At 58.9% G+C, this 20,384-nt stretch overlaps 2 pseudogenes; both read left to right on the top strand.

Moving 5' to 3' along the window:
- Positions 1-2,688: 2,688 nt before the first annotated feature.
- LOC135574156 (uncharacterized) lies at positions 2,689-4,391 on the top strand (annotated as a pseudogene).
- Positions 4,392-7,813: 3,422 nt separating this feature from the next.
- LOC135574406 (uncharacterized) overlaps positions 7,814-20,384 on the top strand; it is a 15,434-nt pseudogene continuing 2,863 nt past the window's right edge.

Raw genomic sequence — 20,384 nt, 5'->3', positions numbered from 1 at the left:
GGATTACCAGAATATAGTTCATTTACCCTCACCTTCTGATGTTCCCAGAATCTCTATGTTAACCAAGGGTTTTGCAAATGTAACATCAGTAGGGTAGAGAGAGGAAAAAGAGGAGAAGAGATATTTATGACTGTCATAAACCAACCCCCCAGGCCAGCGTCATGACACCCCTATCCCCTCTCCTCTCTCCTCCCTCTATCCCCTCTCCTCCCTCTATCCTCTCTCCTCCCTCTATCCCCTCTCTTCTCCCATCTCCTCCCTCTATCCCTCTCCTCCCTCTATCCCCTCCCCTCTCTTCTCCCATCTCCTCCCTCTATCCTCTCTCCTCCCTCTATCCCCTCCCCTCTCTTCTCCCATCTCCTCCCTCTATCCCTCTGCTCCCTCTATCCCTCTCCTCTCTCTATCTCCTCTCCTCCCTATATCCCCTCCCCTATCTCCTCCCTCTATCCCCTCTCCTTCCTCTATCCCCTCTCCTCTCTTCTCCCCTCTCCTCCCTCTATCCCTCTCCCTATCCCCTCTCCTCCCCTCTCCTCTCTTCTCCCCTTCTCCTCCCTCTATCCCCTATGCTCCCTCTATCCTCTCTCCTCCCTCTATCCTCTCTTCTCCCCCTCTCCTCCCTTTCCTCCCTCTATCCCCTCTCCTCCCTCTATCCCCTCTCCTCCCTTTCCTCCCTCTATCCTCTCTCCTCCCTCTATCCTCTCTCCTCCCTCTATCCTCTCTCCTCCCTTTCCTCCCTCTATCCTCTCTCCTCCCCCTATCCTCTCTCCTCCCTCTCCTCCCTCTATCCTCTCTCCTCCCTTTCCTCCCTCTATCCTCTCTCCTCCTCCTCTCTCTCTCCCTCTCCTCCCTCTATCCCCTCTCCTCCCTCTATCCTCTCTCCTCCCTCTATCCTCTCTCCTCCCTTTCCTCCCTCTATCCTCTCTCCTCCCTCTATCCTCTCTCCTCCCTCTCCTCCCTCTATCCTCTCTCCTCCCTCTATCCTCTCTCCTCCCTCTATCCTCTCTCCTCCCTTTCCTCCCTCTATCCTCTCTCCTCCCTCTATCCTCTCTCCTCCCTCTCCTCCCTCTATCCCCTCTCCTCCCTTTCCTCCCTCTATCCTCTCTCCTCCCCTCTATCCTCTCTCCTCCCTTTCCTCCCTCTATCCCCTCTCTCCCTCTATCCCCTACTCCCTCTATCCCCTCTCCTCCCTTTCCTCCTCCCTATCCTCTCTCCTCCCTCTCCTCCCTCTATCCCTCTCCTCCCTCTATCCTCTCTGCTCCCTCTATCCTCTCCTCCTTTCCTCCCTCTATCCTCTCCCCTCTATCCTCTCTCCTCCCTCTATCCTCTCTCCCTTTCCTCCTCTATCCTCTCCTCCCTCTATCCTCTCTCCTCCCTCTATCCTCTCTCTATCCCCTCTCCTCCCTTTCCTCCTCTATCCTCTCTCCTCCCTCTATCCCTCTCCTCCCTCTATCCCCTCTCCTCCCTCTCCTCCCTCTATCCCCTCTCCTCCCTCTCCCTCCCCTCTATCCCCTCTCCTCCCTTTCCTCCCTCTATCCCTCTCCTCCCTCTATCCCCTCTCTCCCTCTATCCCCTCTACTCCCTCTCTATCCCCTCTCCTCCTCTCTCCCCTCTCCTCTATCCCCTCTCCTCCCTCTATCCCCTCTACTCCCTCTATCCCCTCTCCTCCCTCTATCCCCTCTCCTCCCTCTATCCCCTCTCCTCCCTCTATCCCCTCTCCTCCCTCTATCCTCTATCCCCTCTCCTCCCTCTATCCCCTCTCTCCCTCTCCTCCCTCTATCCCCTCTCCTCCCTCTATCCCTCTCCTCCCTCTCCTCCCTCTATCCCCTCTCCTCCCTCTATCCCTCTCTCCCTCTATCCCCTCTCCTCCCTCTATCCCTCTCCTCCCTCTATCCCCTCTCCCTCTCCTCCCTCTCCCTCTATCCCTCTATCCCCTCTCTCCCTCTCTCTATCCCCTCTCCTCCCTCTATCCCCTCTCCTCCCTCTATCCCCTCTCCTCCCTCTCCTCCCTCTATCCCCTCTCCTCCCTCTATCCCCTCTCCTCCCTCTATCCCTCTCTCCTCTCCTCCCCTCTATCCCCTCTACTCCCTCTATCCCCTCTCTCCCTCCTCTATCCCTCTCCTCCCTCTCTATCCCTCTCCTCCCTCTATCCCCTCTCTCCCTCTCCTCCCTCTATCCCCTCTCCTCCCTCCTCCCTCTCTCCCTCTATCCCCTCTCCTCCCTCTATCCCCTCTCCTCCCTCTCCTCCCTCCCCTCTCCTCCCTCTATCCCCTCTATCCCTCTATCCCCTCTACTCCTCTCCTCCCTCTATCCCTCTACTCCCTCTATCCCCTCTCCTCCCTCTCCTCCCTCTATCCCCTCTCTCCCTCTATCTCCCTCTATCCCTCTCCTCCCTCTCCCCTCTCCCTCTATCCCCTACTCCCTCTCCCCCTCTATCCCCTCTCCTCCCTCTATCCCCTCTCTCCTCCCTCTATCCCCTCTCCCCTCCCTCTATCCCCTCTCCTCCCTCCCTCTCCTCCCTCTATCCCCCTCTACTCCCTCTATCCCCTCTCCTCCCTCTCCTCCCTCTATCCCCTCTCCTCCCTCTATCCCCTCTCCCCTCTCCTCCCTCTATCCCTCTCTCCCTCCCTCTATCCCCCTCCTCCCCTCTCCTCCCTCTATCCCCTCTCTCCCTCTATCCCCTCTCCTCCCTCTCCTCCCTCTATCCCCTCTCCTCCCTCTATCCCCTCTCTCCCTCTATCCCCTCTCCTCCCTCCTCCCCTCTCTCCCTCTATCCCCTCTCCTCCCTCTATCCCCTCTCCTCCCTCTATCCCCTCTATCCCCTCTCCTCCCTCTATCCCCTCTACTCCCTCTATCCCTCTCCCTCTCCTCCCTCTATCCCCTCTCCTCCCTCTATCCCCTCTCCTCCCCTCTCCTCCCTCTATCCCTCACTCCCTCTATCCCTCTATCCCCTCTCCTCCTCTATCCCCTCTACTCCCTCTCCTCCCTCTATCCCCTCTCCTCCCTCTATCCCCTCTCCTCCCTCTCCTCCCTCTATCCCCTCTCCTCCCTCTATCCCCTCTCCTCCCTCTATCCCCTCTCCTCCCCCTCTATCCCCTCTATCCCCCTCCCCCTCTCCTCCCTCTATCCCTCTCCTCCCTCTATCCCCCTCTCCTCCCTCTATCCCCTCTCCTCCCTCTCCCTCTCCTCCCTCTATCCCCTCTCCTCCTCTATCCCCTCTATCCCTCTCCCTCTCCTCCCTCTATCCCCTCTCCCCTCTATCCCCTCTCCCCTCTCTATCCCCCCTCTCCTCCCCTCTATCCCCTCTACTCCCTCTATCCCCTCTCCTCCCTCCCTATCCCCTCTCTCCCTCTATCCCCTCTCTCCCTCTCCCTTCTCCTCCCTCTATCCCCTCTCTCCTCTCCTCTCTCCCTCTATCCCCTCTCCCCCCTCTCCCTTTCCTCCCTCTATCCCCTCTATCCCTCTATCCCCTCTCCTCCCTTTCCTCCCTCTATCCCTCTCTCCCTCTATCCCTCTACTCCCTCTATCCCCTCCCTCCCTCTCCCTCCCTCTATCCCCTCTCCCTCCCTCTATCCCTCTCCTCCCTCTATCCCTCTCCCCTCCCTCCCTCTATCCCCTCTCCTCCCTCTATCCTCTCTCCTCCCTCTCCTCCCCTCTATCCCTCTCCTCCCTCTCTCCTCCCTCCCTCTCCTCCCTCTCTCCTCCCTCTCCTCCCTCTATCCCCTCTCCTCCCTCTATCCTCTCTCCTCCCTCTCCCCCCTCTCCTCCCTCCCTCTATCCTCTCTCCTCCCTCTATCCCCTCTCCTCCCTCTCCTCCCTCTATCCCCTCTCCTCCCTCTATCCCCTCTCTCCCTCTATCCCCTCTCCTCCCTTTCTATCCCCTCTATCCTCTCTCCTCCCTCTATCCCCTCCTCTCTCCCTCTATCCCCTCTCCTCCCTCTCTCCCTCTCCTCCCTCTCCTCCCTCTATCCCCTCTCCTCCCTCTATCCCCTCTCCTCCCCTCTCCTCCTCTCTCCCCCTCTCCTCCCCTCTATCCCTCTCCTCCCTCTATCCTCCCCCCCTCTATCCCTCTCCTCCCTCTATCCCTCTCCTCCCTCTCCTCCCTCCTCCCTCCTCCCCTCTCCCTCTATCCCCTCTCCTCCCTCTCCTCCCCTCTATCCCTCTCCTCCCTCTATCCCTCTCCTCCCTCTATCCCTCTCCTCCCTCTCCTCCCTCTATCCCCTCTCCTCCCTCTATCCCTCCTCCCTCTATCCCCTCTCCTCCCTCTATCCCCTCTCCTCCCTCTATCCCCTCCTCCCTCTATCCCCTCTCCTCCCTCTATCCCCTCTCCTCCCTCTATCCCTCTCCTCCCTCTCCCCTCTCCTCCCTCTATCCCCTCTCCTCCCTCTCCTCCCTCTCCCTCCCTCCCTCTATCCTCTATCCTCTCCTCCCTCTATCCCCTCTCTCTCCTCCCTCTATCCCTCTCCTCCCTCTATCCCCTCTCCTCCCTCTCCTCCCTCTATCCCCTCTACTCCCTCTATCCCCTCTCCTCCCTCTATCCCTCTCCTCCCTCTATCCCCTCTCCTCCCTCTATCCCCTCTACTCCCTCTCCTCCCTCTATCCCCTCTACTCCCTCTATCCCCTCTCCCTCTCCTCTCCCTCTCCCTCCCTCTATCCCCTCCTCCCTCTATCCCTCCCTCCCTCCCTCTATCCCTCTCTCCCTCTATCCCCTCTCCTCCCTCTCCCTCCCTCTATCCCCTCTCCTCCCTCTCCCCCTCCCTCTCCTCCCTCTCCTCCCCTCTCCTCCCTCTATCCCTCTCCTCCCTCTATCCCCTCTATCCCCTCTACCCCTCCCTCCCCTCTACTCCCTCTATCCCTCCTCCCTCTCCTCCCTCTATCCCCTCCTCCCTCCTCCTCCTCCCTCTCCCTCTCCTCCCTCTATCCCCTCTCCTCCCTCTATCCCCTCTCCTCCCTCTCCCTCCCTCTTTCCCCTCTACTCCCTCTATCCCCTCTCCTCCCTCTCCCCCTCTACCCTCTCCTCCCTCTATCCCCTCTCTCCCTCTCCTCCTCTATCCCTCTCCTCCCTCTATCCCCTCTCCTCCCTCCCTCCCTCTATCCCCTCTCCTCCCTCTATCCCCTCTCCTCCCTCTATCCCCTCTACTCCCTCTATCCCCTCTCCTCCCTCTTCTCCCTCTCCTCTCCCTCTCCTCCCTCTATCCCCCCTCCCTCCCTCTCCTCCCTCTATCCCTCCATCTCCTCCCTCTATCCCCTCTCCTCCCTCTATCCTCCCTCCCTATCCCCTCTCCTCCCTCTATCCCCTCTCCTCCCTCTATCCCCTCTCTCCTCCCCCTATCCCCTCTCCTCCCTATCCCTCTCCTCCCTCTATCCCCTCCCCTCCCTATCCCCTCTCCTCCCTCTCCCCTCTATCCCTCCCCCCTCTATCCCTCTATCCCCTCTCCTCCCTCTCCTCCCTCTATCCCCTCTCCTCCCTCTATCCCCTCTCTCCTCCCTCTCTCCTCTCCTCTCCCCTCTATCCCTCTCCCCTCTCCTCCTCTCCTCCCTCTATCCCCTCTACTCCCTCTATCCCCTCTCCTCCCTCTCCTCCCTCTATCCCCTCCTCTATCCCCTCTATCCCCTCCCTCCTCCCCTATCCCCTCTCCTCCCTCTCCTCCCTCTATCCCTCTCTCCCTCTCCCTCCCTCTCCTCCCTCTATCCCCTCTCCCTCTATCCCTCTCCTCCCTCTCCTCCCTCTATCCTCCCCTCTCTCCCCCTCCCCTCCCTCTATCCCCTCTCCTCCCTCTATCCCTCTCCTCCCTCCTATCCCCTCTCCTCCCTCTATCCCCTCTCCCCTCCCCCTCCTCCCTCTATCCCCCTCTACTCCCTCTCCTTCCTCTATCCCCTCTCCCTCTATCCCTCTCTCCCTCTATCCCCTCTCCTCCCTCTATCCCCTCTACTCCCTCTCCTCCTCTATCCCCTCTACTCTCCTCTATCCCCTCCTCCTCCCTCTCCTCCCCTCCTCCCTCTCCTCCCTCTATCCCCTCTCCTCTCCTCTCCTCCCCCTCTATCCCCTCTCCTCCCTCTATCCCCTCTATCCTCCCTCCCTCTCCTCCCTCCCTCCCTCTATCCCCTCTCCTCCCTCTATCCCTCCTCCCTCCTCCTCTATCCTCCTCTCCTCCCTCTATCCCCTCCTCCCCCCTCCTCCCTCCTCCCTCTATCCCCTCCCTCCCCTATCCCCTCTCCTCCCTCTCTCCCTCTATCCCTCTCCTCCCTTTCCTCCCTATCCTCTCTCCTCCCTCTATCCCCTCTCCTCCTCTCCTCCCTCTCCCCTCTCCTCCCTCTATCCCCTCTCCTCCCTCTATCCCCTCCTCCCTCCTCCCTCTATCCCCTCTCTCTCCCTCTATCCCTCTCCTCCCTCTCTATCCCTCTCTCCCTCTATCCCTCTCCCTCCCTCCTCCCCCTCTCCTCCCTCTATCCCCTCTCCTCTATCCTCTCCTCCCCTCTCCTCCCTCTATCCCCTCTCCTCCCTCTCCCCTCTCCTCTATCCCCTCTCCTCCCTCTATCCCTCTCCTCCCTCTATCCCCTCTCCTCCCTCTATCCCCTCTCCTCCCTCTATCCCCTCTCCTCCCTCTATCCTCTCTCCTCCCTCTATCCCTCTCCCTCTCTCCCTCTATCCCTCCTCCCTCTATCCCTCTCCTCCCTCTATCCCCTCTCCTCCCTTTCCTCCCCTCTATCCTCTCTCTACTCCCTCTATCCCTCTCTCCCTCTATCCTCCCTCTTCTCCCCCTCTATCCCTCTACTCCCTCTCCCCTCTCCCCCCCCTCTCCTCCCTCTATCCTCCCCCTCTCCTCCCTCTATCCCCTCTACTCCCTCTATCCCTCTACTCCCTCTATCCCCTCTCCCCCTCTCCTCCCTCTATCCCCTCTCCTCCCTCTATCCCCTCTCTCCCTCTATCCCCTCTCCTCCCTCTATCCCCTCCTCCCTCCCCTCCCTCCCTCTATCCCCTCTCTCCCTCTATCCCCTCTCCCCTCTATCCCCTCTCCTCCCTCTATCCCCTCTCCTCCCTCTATCCCTCTCCTCCTCTCCCCCTCTCCCTATCCCTCTGCCTCCCTCTATCCCCTCTCCTCCCTCTATCCCCTCTATCCCTCTCCCCTCCCTCTATCCCCTCCCCTCTCTCCTCTATCCCCTCTCCTCCCTCTCCTCCCTCCTCTATCCCTCTCTCCTCCCTCTCTCCCTCTATCCCCTCTCCTCCCTCTATCCCCTCTCTCCCTCTCCCCCTCTATCCCCTCTCCTCCCTCTATCCCCTCTCCTCCCTCTCCCCCTCTCCTCCCTCTCCTCCCTCTCCCCTCTCTCCCTCTATCCCTCTCCTCCCTCTATCCCCTCTCCTCCCTCTATCCCTCTCTCCCTCCCTCCTCTATCCCCTCTACTCCCTCTATCCCTCTCCTCCCTCTATCCCTCTCCCTCTATCCCCCTCCCTCTATCCCCTCTCCTCCCTCTATCCCCCCTCCTCCCTCTATCCCCTCTCCTCCCTCTCCCCTCTCCTCCCTCTCCTCCCTCTATCCCCTCTCCTCCCTCTATCTCTCTCCCCTCTATCCTCCCTCTATCCCCTCTCCTCCCTCTATCCCCTCTCCTCCCTCTCCTCCCTATCCCCTCTCCTCCCTCTATCCCCTCTCCTCCCTCTCCTCCCTCTCTCCTCCCTCCCTCTATCCCCTCTATCCCTCTCCTCCCTCTATCCCCTCTCTCCCTCTATCCCCTCTCCCTCCCTCCCTCTATCCCCTCTCCTCCCTCTATCCCTCCCTCCCTCTCCTCCCTCTATCCCCTCTCCTCCCTCTATCCTCCTCCCTCTATCCCCTCTCCTCCCTCTATCCCCTCTCCTCCCTCTCCTCCCTCTATCCCCTCTCCTCCCTCTATCCCCTCTCCTCCCTCTATCCCCTCTCCTCCCTCTCCTCCCTCTATCCCCTCTACTCCCTCTCCTCCCTCTCCCCTCTACTCCCCTCTCCTCCCCTCTCCTCCCTCTATCCCCTCTCCTCCCTCTATCCCCTCTCCTCCCTCTATCCCTCTCCTCCCTCTATCCCCTCTCCTCCCTCTATCCCCTCTCCTCCCTCTATCCCCTCTCCTCCCTCTCCTCCCTCTATCCCCTCTCCTCCCTCTCCTCCCTCTCCTCCCCTCTATCCCCTCTCTCCCTCTCCCCTCTCCTCCCTCTCCTCCCTCCTATCCCCTCTCCTCCCTCTATCCCCTCTCCTCCCTCTCCTCCCTCTATCCCCTCTCTCCCTCTATCCCTCTCCTCCCTCTATCCCTCTCTCCTCCCTCCCTCCCTCTATCCCCTCTACTCCCTCTATCCCTCTCCTCCCTCCCTCTATCCCCTCTCTCCCTCTATCCCCTCTCCTCCCTCTCCTCCCTCTATCCCCTCTCCTCCCTCTATCCCCTCTCCTCCCTCCCCTCTCCTCCCCTCTACTCCCTCTCCCCTCTCCCTCTATCCCTCTCCCTCCCCTCTCCTCCTCTATCCCCTCTCCTCCCTCTATCCCCTCTCCTCCCTCTATCCTCTCCTCCCTCCCCTCTCCTCCCTCTATCCCCTCTCCTCCCTCTATCCCTCTCCTCCCTCTATCCCCTCTCCTCCCTCCCTCTCCTCCCTCTATCCCCTCTCCTCCCTCTATCCCCTCTCCTCCCTCTACTCCCTCTATCCCCTCTCCTCCCTCTCCCCCTCTATCCCTCTCCTCCCTCTATCCCCTCTCCTCCCTCTATCCCCTCTCCTCCCTCTCCTCCCTCTATCCCCTCTCCTCCCTCTATCCCCTCTCCTCCCTCTATCCCCTCTCCTCCCTCTATCCCTCTACTCCCTCTATCCCCTCCCTCTATCCCCTCTCCTCCCTCTATCCCCTCTCTACTATCCCTCTCCTCCCTCTATCCCTCTCCTCCCTCTATCCCTCTACCTCCCTCTCCTCCCTCTATCCCATCTACTCCCTCCCTCTCTATCCCCTCTCTCCCTCTATCCCTCTCTCCTCCCTCTATCCCCTCTCCTCCCTCTCCCTCCCTCTATCCCCTCTCCTCCCTCTATCCCCCTCCTCCCCTCTCCTCCCTCTCCTCCCTCTATCCCCTCTCCTCCCTCTATCCCCTCTCCTCTCTATCCCCTCTCCTCCCTCTATCCCCTCCTCCCTCTCCTCCCTCTATCCCCTCTCTATCCCCTCTCCTCCCCTCTCCTCCCTCTCCTCCCTCCCTCTATCCCCTCCCTCCCTCTATCCCCTCTCTCCCTCTCCTCTCCCTCTATCCCCTCTCTCCCTCTATCCCTCTCCCCTCCCTCTATCCCTCTCCCCTCTATCCCTCTCTCTCCCTCTCCCTCTCTCCCTCTATCCCTCCCTCCCTCTCCTCCCTCTATCCCCTCTCCTCCCTCTATCCCCTCTACTCCCTCTCTCCTCCCTCTATCCCCTCTCCTCCCTCTATCCCCTCTCTCCTCTCCTCCTCCCTATCCCCTCTCTCCCTCTATCCCCTCTCCTCCCTCTATCCCCTCTCTCCCTCTATCCCTCTCCTCCCCTCTCTATCCCCCTCTCCCCTCTCCTCTCTATCCCCTCTCCCTCTATCCCTCTACTCCCTCTCTCCCCTCCCTCCCTCTCTCCCCTCTATCCCCTCCCTCTCTCCCTCTATCCCCTCTCCTCCCTCTATCCCCCTCCCCCTCTCCTCCCTCTATCCCCTCTCCTCCCTCTCCTCCCTCTATCCCCTCCTCCCTCCTCCCCTCTCCTCCCTCTATCCCCTCTATCCCCTCTCCTCCCTCTATCCCCTCTCCTCCCTCTATCCCCTCTCCTCCCTCTATCCCCTCTCCTCCCTCTATCCTCTCTATCCCCTCTCCTCCCTCTATCCCCTCTCCTCCCTCTATCCCCCTCCCTCCCTATCCCCTCCCTCCTCCCTCCCTCTATCCCCTCTCCTCCCTCTATCCCCTCTCCTCCCTCTCCTCCCCCTATCCCCTCTCCCCTCTCCTCCTCTATCCCCTCTCCTCCCTCTATCCCCTCCTCTCCTCCCTCTATCCCCTCTCCTCCCTCTCCTCCTCTATCCCCTCTCCTCCCTCTATCCCCTCTCCTCCCTCTCCCTCCTCCCTCTATCCCCTCTCCTCCCTCTATCTCCCTCTCCTCCCTCTATCCCCTCTATCCCCTCTACTCTCCCTTTCCTCTATCCCCTCTCCCTCTATCCCCTCTCCTCCCTCTATCCCTCCTGCTCCTCTGTCCCCTCTCTCCTCTCTCCTCCCTCTGTCCCCTCCCTCTCCTCCCCTCTCCTCCTCTATCCCCTCTCCTCCCTCTATCCCCTCTCCTCCCTCTATCCCTCTCCTCCCTCTATCCCCTCTCCTCCCTCCTCCCCTCTCCTCCCTCCTCTATCCCTCTCCTCCCTCTACTCCCTCTCTCCTCTCCCTCTCCTCCCTCTATCTCCCTCTCTCCCCTCTCCTCCCTCTATCCCCTCTCCTCCCTCTCTCCTCCCTCTATCCCCTCTCCTCCCTCTATCCCCTCTCCTCCCTCTATCCCCTCTCCTCCCTCTCCCCTCTCCTCCCTCTATCCCCTCTATCCCCTCTCCCTCTATCCCCTCTCCTCCCTCTATCCCCTCTCCCCTCCCTCTATCCCCTCTCTCCCTCTATCCCTCTCCTCCCTCTACCCTCTCTCCCCTCTCCTCCCTCCCTCTATCCCCTCTCCTCCTCTATCCCCTCTCCCTCTATCCCTCTCCTCCCTCTCCTCCCTCTATCCCCTCTCTCCTCTTCCCCTCTCCTCCCTCTATCCCTCTCCTCCCTCTATCCCTCCTCTACCCCCCTCTCCCTCCCCTCTCTCCCTCTATCCTCCTCCCTCTCCCTCTATCCCTCTCCTCTCTCCCCTCTTCCTCCTATCCCCTCTCCTCCCCTCTCCCCTCTCCTCCCTCTCCTCCCTCTATCCCCTCTCCTCCTCTACCCCTCCCTCTCCTCCCCTCTCCCTCTCCCTCTCCTCCCTCTATCCTCTCTCCCCCTCTCCTCCCTCTATCCCCTCTCCTCCCTCTCCCCCTCCTCTCCTCCCCCTCTCCTCCCTCTCCTCCCTCTCCCTCTCCTCCCTCTATCCCCTCTCCCCTCCATCCCCTCCTCCCTCTCCTCCCTCTATCCCCTCTCCTCTCCTCCCTCTATCCCTCTATCCCCCTCCCTCTATCCCCTCTCTCCCTCTACCCCTCTCCTCCCTCTCCCTCATCCCTCTCTCCCTCTCCTCCCCCTCTCCTCCCTCTACTCCCTCTCTATCCCTCCTCTCTCCCCTCTCCTCCCTCTATCCCCTCTCCTCCCTCTATCCCCTCTCTCCCTCTCCTCCTCTCCTCCCTCTCCTCCCTCTATCCCCTCTCTCCTCCCCCTCTATCCCCCTCTGTCCCTCTCCTCCCTCTATCCCCTCTCCTCCCTCTATCCCTCTCTCCCTCCTCCCCTCTCCCTCCCCTCTCCTCCCTCTATCCCCTCTCCTCCCTCTATCCCTCTCCTCCCTCTCTCCCCCTCCTCCCTCTCTCCCTCCCTCCTCTCCTCCCTCTCCTCCCTCTCCTCCTCTATCCCCTCTCCTCCCTCTATCCCCTCTACTCCCTCCCTCCTCCTCCTCTCTCTCCCTCTCCTCCCTCTCCCTCCTCCCTCCCTCCCTCCCTCTATCCCCTCTATCTCCCCCTCTATCCCCTCCCTCCCTCTATCCCCTCTCCTCTATCCCCTCTATCCCCTCTCTCCTCTATCCCCTCTCCTCCCTCTCCTCTCCCTCTCCCCCTCTATCCCCTCCCTCTCCTCCCTCTATCTCCCCTCTCCTCCCTCTCCTCCCTCTCCCCCTCTCCTCCCCTCTATCCCCTCTCCTCTACTCTATCCCTCTCCTCCCTCTATCCCCTCTCCCCCTCTCCCCTCCTCCTCTCTATCCCTCTATCCCTCTCTCCTCTATCCCCTCTCCTCCCTCTCCTCTATCCCCTCTCCTCCTCTATCCCCTCTCCTCCCTCTATCCCCTCCTCCCTCTCCTCCCCTCTCCCTCCCTCTCTCTCCCTCTATCCCCTCTCCTCCCTCTATCCCCCTCTATCCCTCCCTCTCCCTCTATCCCCTCTCCTCCCTCTATCCCTCTCCTCCCCTCTATCCCCTCCCTCTCCTCCCTCTATCCCCTCCTCCCTCTATCCCCTCTCCTCCCTCTATCCCCTCTCCTCCCTCCTCCCCTCCCCCTCTCCTCCCTCTATCCCCTCTCTCCTCCCTCCCTCTCCTCCCCTCTCCTCCCTCTCCCCTCCCCTCTCTCCCTCTATCCCCTCTCCCCTCCTCTATCCCTCTCCTCCCCCTCTCCTCCCTCTATCCCTCTCCTCCCTCTCCCTCCCCTCTCCCTCTCTCCCTCTATCCCCCTCTCTCCCTCTATCCCTCTCCTCCTCTTCTCCCTCCTCCTCTCCTCTCCCCTCTACTCCCTCTCTCCCTCTCCCTCTCCCTCCCTCTCCTCCCTCTATCCCCCTCCCCTCCTCCTCTCTCCTCCCTCCTCCCTCTCCTCCCTCTATCCCCTCCCTCCCTCTCTCCCCCTCCCTCTCTATCCCCTCTCTCCTCTCCCTCCCTCTCCCCCTCTCTCCTCTCCTCCCTCTCCTCCCTCCTATCCCCTCTCCTCCCTCTCTATCCCCTCTCCCTCTCCCCCTCTCCTCCCTCTCCCCTCTCTCCCCTCTCCTCCCTCTATCCCCTCTCCTCCCTCTCCTCCCTCTCTCCCTCCTCCCTCTCTCTCCCTCTATCCCTCCCTCTCTCTCCCTCCCTCTCCCCTCTCCTCTCTCCTCCCCTCTATCCCTCTCCTCCCTCCCCTCTCTCCTCCCTCTCCTCCCTCTCCTCCCTCTATCCCCTCTCCTCCCTCTCTCCCCTCTCCTCCCTCCTCCCTCTATCCCCTCTCCTCCCTCCCTCTATCCCCTCTCTCTCCCTCTATCCCTCTCCTCCCTCTCCCTCCTCCCTCTATCCCCTCCCTCTCCTCCCTCTATCCCCTCTCTCTGTGTCTCCCCTCTCCTCCCTCTCCTCCCTCTATCCCTCTCTCTGTTCTCCTCCTCCTCTATCCCTCTCCTCTCCTCCCTCTCTCCCTCTCCTCCCTCTATCCCCTCTCCTCCCTCTATCCCCTCTCCTCCCTCTCCTCCCTATCCCTCTCCCTCCTCTCTATCCCCTCTCCTCCCTCTCCCCTCTCCTCCCTCTATCCCCTCTCCTCCCTCTAGAGAAAACCTCTCCCCTCCCTCCCTCTATCCCTCTCTCCTCCCCTCCCTCCCCTCTCCTCCCTCTCCTCCCTCTATCCTCCCTCCCTCTATCCCCTCTCTCCCTCTATCCCCTCTCCCCTCTCCTCCCTCTCCTCCCTCTATCCCCTCTACTCCCTCTATCCCTCCCTCCCTCTCCCTCTCCTCCCTCTATCCCCTCTACTCCCTCTATCCCCTCTCCTCCCTCTATCCCTCCCTCTCTCCCCCTCTATCCCTCTCTGAGAAACCCCTCCCTCCTCCCCCTCTCCTCCCTCCCTCCCTCTCTACTCCCCTATCCCCTCTCCTCCCTCTATCCCTCTCCTCTCCCATCCTCCTCTCTTCCTCTCCTCCCTCTACCCCCAGATAAACTATCCCCTCTATCCCCTCTCAGAGTCTCCCTCCTCTCCCTCCCTCTTCCCTCCTGATATCCCCTCTCCTCCCTCTCCTCCCTCTATCCCTCTCCTCCCCTCCTCCCCTTCCCCTCCCTCTCCTCCCTCTATCCTCTCCTCCCTCTATCCCCTCTCCCTCTATCCCCTCTCCTCCCTCTCCTCCTCTATCCCTCTCCTCCCTCTATCCCCTCCCTCCCTCTCCCCCCTCTCCTCCTCTATCCCCTCTCCTCCCTCCCTCTCCTCCCCTCCCCTGTCCCTCTCTCCTCCTCCCTCCCCCTCTCCCACTCCCTCTCCCCTCTCCTCCTCTCTCCTCCCTCTATCCCCTCTCCTCCCTCTATCCCCCTCTACTCCCTCTATCCCTCTCCTCCCTCTTCTCCCTCTATCCCTCTCCTCCCTCTATCCCCTCTCCTCCCTCTACTCCTCCCTCTCCTCCCTCCCCTCTCTCTCCTCCCTCTATCCCTCTCTCCCTCTATCCCCCTCTCCTCCCTCTCCTCCCTCTATCCCTCTCCTCCTCTATCCCTCTCTCCTCCCTCTCTATCCCTCCTCCCTCTCTCCCTCTCTCCCCTCTCTCCTCCCTCTCTCCCCTCTATCCCCTCTATCCCCTCTCCTCCCTCCCCCTCTCCTCCCTCTATCCCCTCCTCCTCCCTCCCTCTATCCCCTCTCCTCCCTCTATCCCCTCCCCTCTACTCCCTCTATCCCCTCTCTCCTCCCTCTCCCCTCTCCTCCCTCTCTCCTCCCTCTCTCCCTCTATCCCCTCTCCTCCCTCTATCCCCTCTCCTCCCTCTATCCCCTCTCCTCCCTCTCCTCCTCTATCCCCTCTATCCCCTCTCTCCCTCTATCCCCTCTCCTCCCTCTATCCCCCTCCTCTGCTCCCTCCCTCTCCTCCTCCCTCCCTCTCCTCCCTCTCTCCCTCCCTCCCTCTATCCCTCTATCCCTCCCCTCTCCTCCCTCTATCCCCTCTCCTCCCTCTCCCCCTCTCCCCTCTCCTCCCTCTGTCCCTCTCCCTCTCCCTCTCCTCCCTCTATCCCCTCTCCCCTCCCCCTCCCTCTATCCCCTCTCCTCCCTCTATCCCTCTCCTCCCTCTATCCCTCTCCCTCCCCTCTCCTCCCTCTCCTCCCTCTATCCCTCTCTCCCTCTCTCCCTCTCCTCCCTCTCTCTCCCTCTATCCCCTCCCTCCTCCTCTCCTCCCTCTATCCCTCTCCTCCCTCTCTATCCCTCTCCCCTCCCCCTCTATCCCTCTCTCCTCCCTCTCCTCCCTCTATCCCCTCTCCTCCCTCTCTCCTCCCCTCTCCCTCCCTCCCTCCCTCTATCCCTCTCCTCCCTCTCCCATCCTCCCTCCTCTCTCTCCCTCTATCCCCTCTCCTCCCTCTATCCCCTCTCCTCCCTCTCCTCCCTCTATCCCCTCTCCTCCCTCTATCCCTCTCCTCCCTCTCCCCTCTCCTCCCTCTATCCCCTCTCCTCCCTCTCCTCCCCTCTCCCCTCTCCTCCCTCTCCTCCCTCTATCCCCTCTCCTCCCTCTATCCTCTCCCCTCCCTCTATCCCCTCTCCTCCCTCTATCCCTCTCACCCCTCTATCCCCCTCTCCCCTCTCCTCCCTCTATCCCCTCTCCTCCCTCTATCCCCTCTCCCTCTCCTCCCTCTATCCCCTCTCCTCCCTCTATCCCCTCTCCTCCCTCTATCCCCTCTACTCCCTCTCTCCCCTCTCTCCTCCCTCCCTCTCCCCCTCTATCCCTCTCCTCCCTCTATCCCTCTCTCCCTCTATCCTCCCCCTCTATCCCTCTCCTCCCTCTATCCCCTCTCCTCCCTCTCCTCCCTCTCCCTCTCCTCCCTCTATCCCCTCCTCCCTCTCCTCCCCCTCCCTCTCTATCCCCTCTCCTCCTCTATCCCTCTCTCTCCCCCTCTATCCCCTCTCCTCCCCTCTATCCCCTCTCCTCCCTCTCTATCCCCTCTCCTCCCTCTATCCCTCTACTCCCCTCTCCTCCCTCTATCCCCTCTACTCCCTCTCCCTCTCCTCCCTCCCTCTCCCCTCTCCTCCCCCTCTCCTCCCTCTATCCCCTCTCCTCCCTCTCCTCCCTCTCTCCCTCCCTCCCTCTATCCCCTCTCCTCCCTCTATCCCCTCTCTCCCTCTCCTCCCTCTATCCCCTCTCCTCCCCCTCTCCTCCCTCCTCCTCCCCTCTCCTCCCTCTCCTCCCTCTATCCCCTCTCCCTCTCTGCTCCCCCCCCTCTCCTCCCTCTCCCCTCCTCCTCCCTCTATCCCCTCTCCTCCCTCTATCCCCTCTCCTCCCTCTATCCCTCTCCTCCCTCTCTCCCCTCCTCCCTCTATCCCTCTCTCCCCTCTCCTCCCTCTATCCCTCTCTCCTCCCTCTATCCCCTCTCTCCCTCTCCTCCCTCTCTCTCCTCCCTCTATCCCCTCTCCTCCCTCTATCCCCTCTCTCCCTCTCATCCCTCTATCCCTCTCCTCCCTCTATCCCCTCTCCTCCCCTCTATCCCTCTCCTCCCTCTCCTCCCTCTCCCCTCTCCTCCCTCTATCCCCTCTCCTCCCTCTCCTCCCTCTATCCCCTCTCTCCCTCTATCCCCCTCTCTCCCTCTATCCCCTCTCCTCCCCTCCCTCTATCCCTCTCCTCCCCTCTATCCCCTCTCCTCCCTCTATCCTCTCCCCTCTCCCTCTCTATCCCCTCTCTCCCTCTATCCCTCCCTCTCCCCTCCCTCTATCCCTCTCTCCCTCTATCCCCTCTCCTCCCTCTATCCCCTCTCCCCTCTCCTCCCTCTATCCCCTCTCCTCTCCTCCCTCCCTCTATCCCCTCTATCCCCCCCTCTCCTCCCTCTCTCCCTCTCATCCCTCTCCTCCCTCTATCCCTCTCCTCCCTCTATCCCTCTCCTCCCTCTCCCCTCTCCTCCCTCTCCTCCCTCTATCCCTTCTCCTCCCTCTATCCCCTCTCCTCCCTCTCCCCTCTCCCCTCTCCTCCCTCTATCCCTCTCCTCCCTCTATCCCCTCTCTCCTCCCTCTCCCCTCTATCCCCTCTATCCCTCTATCCCCTCTCCTCCCCCCTCTATCCCTCTCTCCTCCCCCTCTATCCCCTCTCTCTCCCCTCTATCCCCTCTCCTCCCTCCCTCCCCTCTCCTCCCTCCCTCTCCCTCTCCCCTCCCTCCCTCTATCCCCTCTCCTCCCTCTATCCCCTCTCCTCCCTCTATCCCCTCTCCTCCCTCTCCCCTCCCTCCCTCTATCCCCTCTCCTCCCTCTCCTCCCTCTATCCCCTCTACTCCCTCTATCCCTCTCCTCCCTCTATCCCCTCTCTCCCTCTATCCCCTCTCCTCCCTCTCTATCCCCTCCCCCTCTATCCCTCTCCCTCTGTCCCCCTCCCTCCCTCTATCCCCTCTCCTCCCTCTCCTCCTCCCTCTCTCCTCCCTCTGTCCCCTCTCCTCCCTCTCTATCCCCTCTCCCCTCCCTCTCCCTCTCCTCCCTCTCTCCCTCTCCTCCCTCTATCCCCTCTCCTCCCTCTCTCCTCCCTCTATCCCTCTCTCCCTCTCTCCCTCCCCCTCTCCCTCTATCCCCCTCCCTCTATCCCCTCCCTCCCTATCCCTCTCCTCCCTCTCCTCTATCCCTCTCCTCCCTCTATCCCCTCTCCTCCCTCTATCCCTCTCCTCCCTCTCCTCCTCTCTCCCTCCCCTCTCTCCCTCTATCCCCTCTCCTCCCTCTCCTCCCTCTATCCCCTCTACTCCTCTATCCCCTCTCCTCCCTCTATCCCCTCTCCCTCCCCTCTATCCCCTCTACTCCCTCTCCCCTCCCTCTCCTCCCCTCCCCTCTCTCCCTCTATCCCCTCTACTCCCCCCTCTATCCCCTCTCCTCCCTCTCCTCCCTCTATCCCCTCTCCTCCCTCTATCCCTCTCCTCCCTCCCCTCTACTCCCTCTCCTCCCTCTATCCCTCTCCTCCCTCTATCCCCTCTCCTCCCTCTCCTCCCCTCTCTCCTCCCCTCTCCCTCCCCTCTCCCCTCCCTCCCTCTATCCCCTCTCCTCCCTCTATCCCCTCTCCTCCCTCTATCCCCTCTCCTCCCTCTATCCCCTCTCCTCCCTCTCCTCCCTCTATCCCCTCTCTCCCTCTATCCCTCTCCTCCCTCTCCTCCTCCCTCTATCCCCTCTCCTCCCTCTATCCCTCTCCCTCCCTCTATCCCCTCTCCTCCCTCTCCTCCCTCTATCCCCTCTCCTCCCTCTATCCCCTCTCTTTTTGTGTGTGTGCGTTTTATGCTACTCAAATCCATCGCACCATGTCGCACTTCCACATCTGCTGTGAAAGGTGAAAGAGGTTTTCATAAGATAGGGCTCTGCTCACTCAGTGGCCCACTTCTGTTTGGTAGCGTGCAAACCTTTTGGGCTACAAAACTAATGTGAACCCACTGTGGAAAAGGAAGATTCTCTACGACCCCAAAAAGTGTCATGGGACTCGTCTGAAGTTAACAGGTATCAGTTTTAAAAAACTAATGGAAGTATGAAGGTTTGTGCCTACCCAAAAAATAGGATAGCCCCTTCGGAAAGCATTCAGATCCCTTCCCCTTTTTCCACATTTTGTTACATTACAGTCTTATTCTAAAATTGATTAAATAAAACTTCCTTATCAATCTACACACAATACCCCATAATGACATCACAATACCCCATAATGACATCACAATACCCCATAACGACATCACAATACCCCATAATGACATCACAATACCCCATAATGACATCACAATACCCCATAATGACATCACAATACCCCATAATGACATCACAATACCCCATAATGACATCACAATACCCCATAATGACATCACAATACCCCATAATGACATCACAATACCCCATAATGACATCACAATACCCCATAATGACAAAATGAAAACAGGTTTTAGAAATGATCTTATGTACGTAAAAGTTCAGACACTATTGCTTTGAAACTCGATATTGAGTTCAGGTGCATCCTTTTTCCATTGATCATCCTTGAGATGTTTCTACAACTTGATTGGAGTCCACCTGTGGTAAATTCAATTGACTGGACGTGATTTGGAAAGGCACACGCCTGTCTATATAAGGTCTCACAGTTGACAGTTCATGTCAGAGAAAAAACCAAGTGTCACGTTCTGACCTTTATTTCCTTTGTTTTGTATTTATTTAGTATGGTCAGGGCGTGAGTTGGGTGGGCAGTCTATGTTTGTTTTTCTATGTTTTGGGGTATTTCTATGTTTCGGCCTAGTATGGTTCTCAATCAGAGGCAGGTGTCATTAGTTGTCTCTGATTGAGAATCATACTTAGGTAGCCTGGGTTTCACTGTTTGTTTGTGGGTGATTGTCTATGTTGATGGCTTGTTTCAGCGCAGCTCGCATTAGCTTCACGGTTGTTATTTTGTTTACTGTTTTTGTATAGTGTTTCAGTTTTCAGTTCTTTCTTTAATTAAACATTCAACATGAACACATATCACGCTGCATTTTGGTCCTCCGATCCTTCTCGCCTCTCCTCTTCAGATGAAGAGGAGGGCGACCCGTGACACCAAGACATGAGTTTAGAAGGAATTGTCCAAGGCAAAGGATTGTGTCAAGGTGCATTTCTTAAATTTGTTCAATGGCTCAAATAAGTAAAGATACACGAGAGTCCGGCATTACTTTAACACATAAAGGTCAGTCAATCAGTTTCTCTTTGCTTATTTGAGCTGTGCCATAATATGGACTTGGTCTTTTACCAAATAGGGCTATCTTCTGTATACCTCCCCTACCTTGTCACAACACAACTGATTGGCTCAAAAGCATTTAAGAAGGAAAGAAATTCCACAAATGAACTTTTTACCAAGGCACACCTAATAATTGAAATTTATTCCAGGTGACTACCTCATGAAGCTGGTTGAGAGAATGAAAAAGAGTGTGCAAACCTGTCATCAAAGCAAGTGTTGGTTACTTTGAAGAATTTGAAATCTAAAATATATTTGTTGAACAGTGTTTTAGCTTACTACACGATTCCATAAGTGTTATTTCATAGTTTTGATGTCTTCACTATTATTCTACAATGTTGAAAACAGTAAAAAATAAAAATAAAGAAAAACCTTTGAAAGGTGCGTTTGACTGGTATTGTATATATAAGTATATATATATAATATATTAGATTCTATTTCAGATATATGATGTCATGCTTCTGGGCAAAGTGAGAGGGAGGCTTTTCCTCCGTTGGACCTGGCAGCCTACGGTGCCGAAGTACCTTCCACCTCCCTGAGAGAGATGTGTGTTGGTACACACACACACATTTATATCCTGCATGGAAATTGGAGTTTTGGGGAAGGAAGGGCAGAGAGGAGGTTGTGTGTGTGTGTGTGTGTGTGTGTGTGTGTGTGTGTGTGTGTGTGTGTGTGTGTGTGTGTGTGTGTGTGTGTGTGTGTGTGTGTGGCTCGTCAGTCTCTGTCCTCATCAGAATGTGAAACAGGAGCATTGGGTGCTCCAGGGCTGAAACTGGAGAGACAGAGGAAGACAGAGGAAGAGAGAGAGAGACAGAGGAAGACAGATGAAGAGAGAGAGAGACAGAGGAAGACAGAGGAAGAGAGAGAGACAGAGGAAGACAGAGGAAGAGAGACAGAGGAAGACAGAGGAAGAGAGAGAGAGACAGAGGAAGACAGAGGAAGAGAGAGAGACAGAGGAAGACAGAGGAAGAGAGAGAGAGACAGAGGAAGACATGGGAAGACAGAGGAAGAGAGAGACAGAGGAAGAGAGAGAGAGAGACAGAGGAAGAGAGAGAGAGACAGAGGAAGAGAGAGAGACAGAGGAAGAGAGAGAGACAGAGGAAGAGAGAGAGACAGAGGAAGACATAGGAAGACAGAGGAAGAGAGAG

The sequence above is a fragment of the Oncorhynchus nerka genome, linkage group LG12 (genome assembly GCF_034236695.1).
Source record: "Oncorhynchus nerka isolate Pitt River linkage group LG12, Oner_Uvic_2.0, whole genome shotgun sequence".
Classification (NCBI taxonomy): domain Eukaryota; kingdom Metazoa; phylum Chordata; class Actinopteri; order Salmoniformes; family Salmonidae; genus Oncorhynchus; species Oncorhynchus nerka.
The sequence above is the reverse complement of the archived record's forward strand: the minus strand, read 5'-3'. Positions and strand labels throughout refer to the sequence as shown.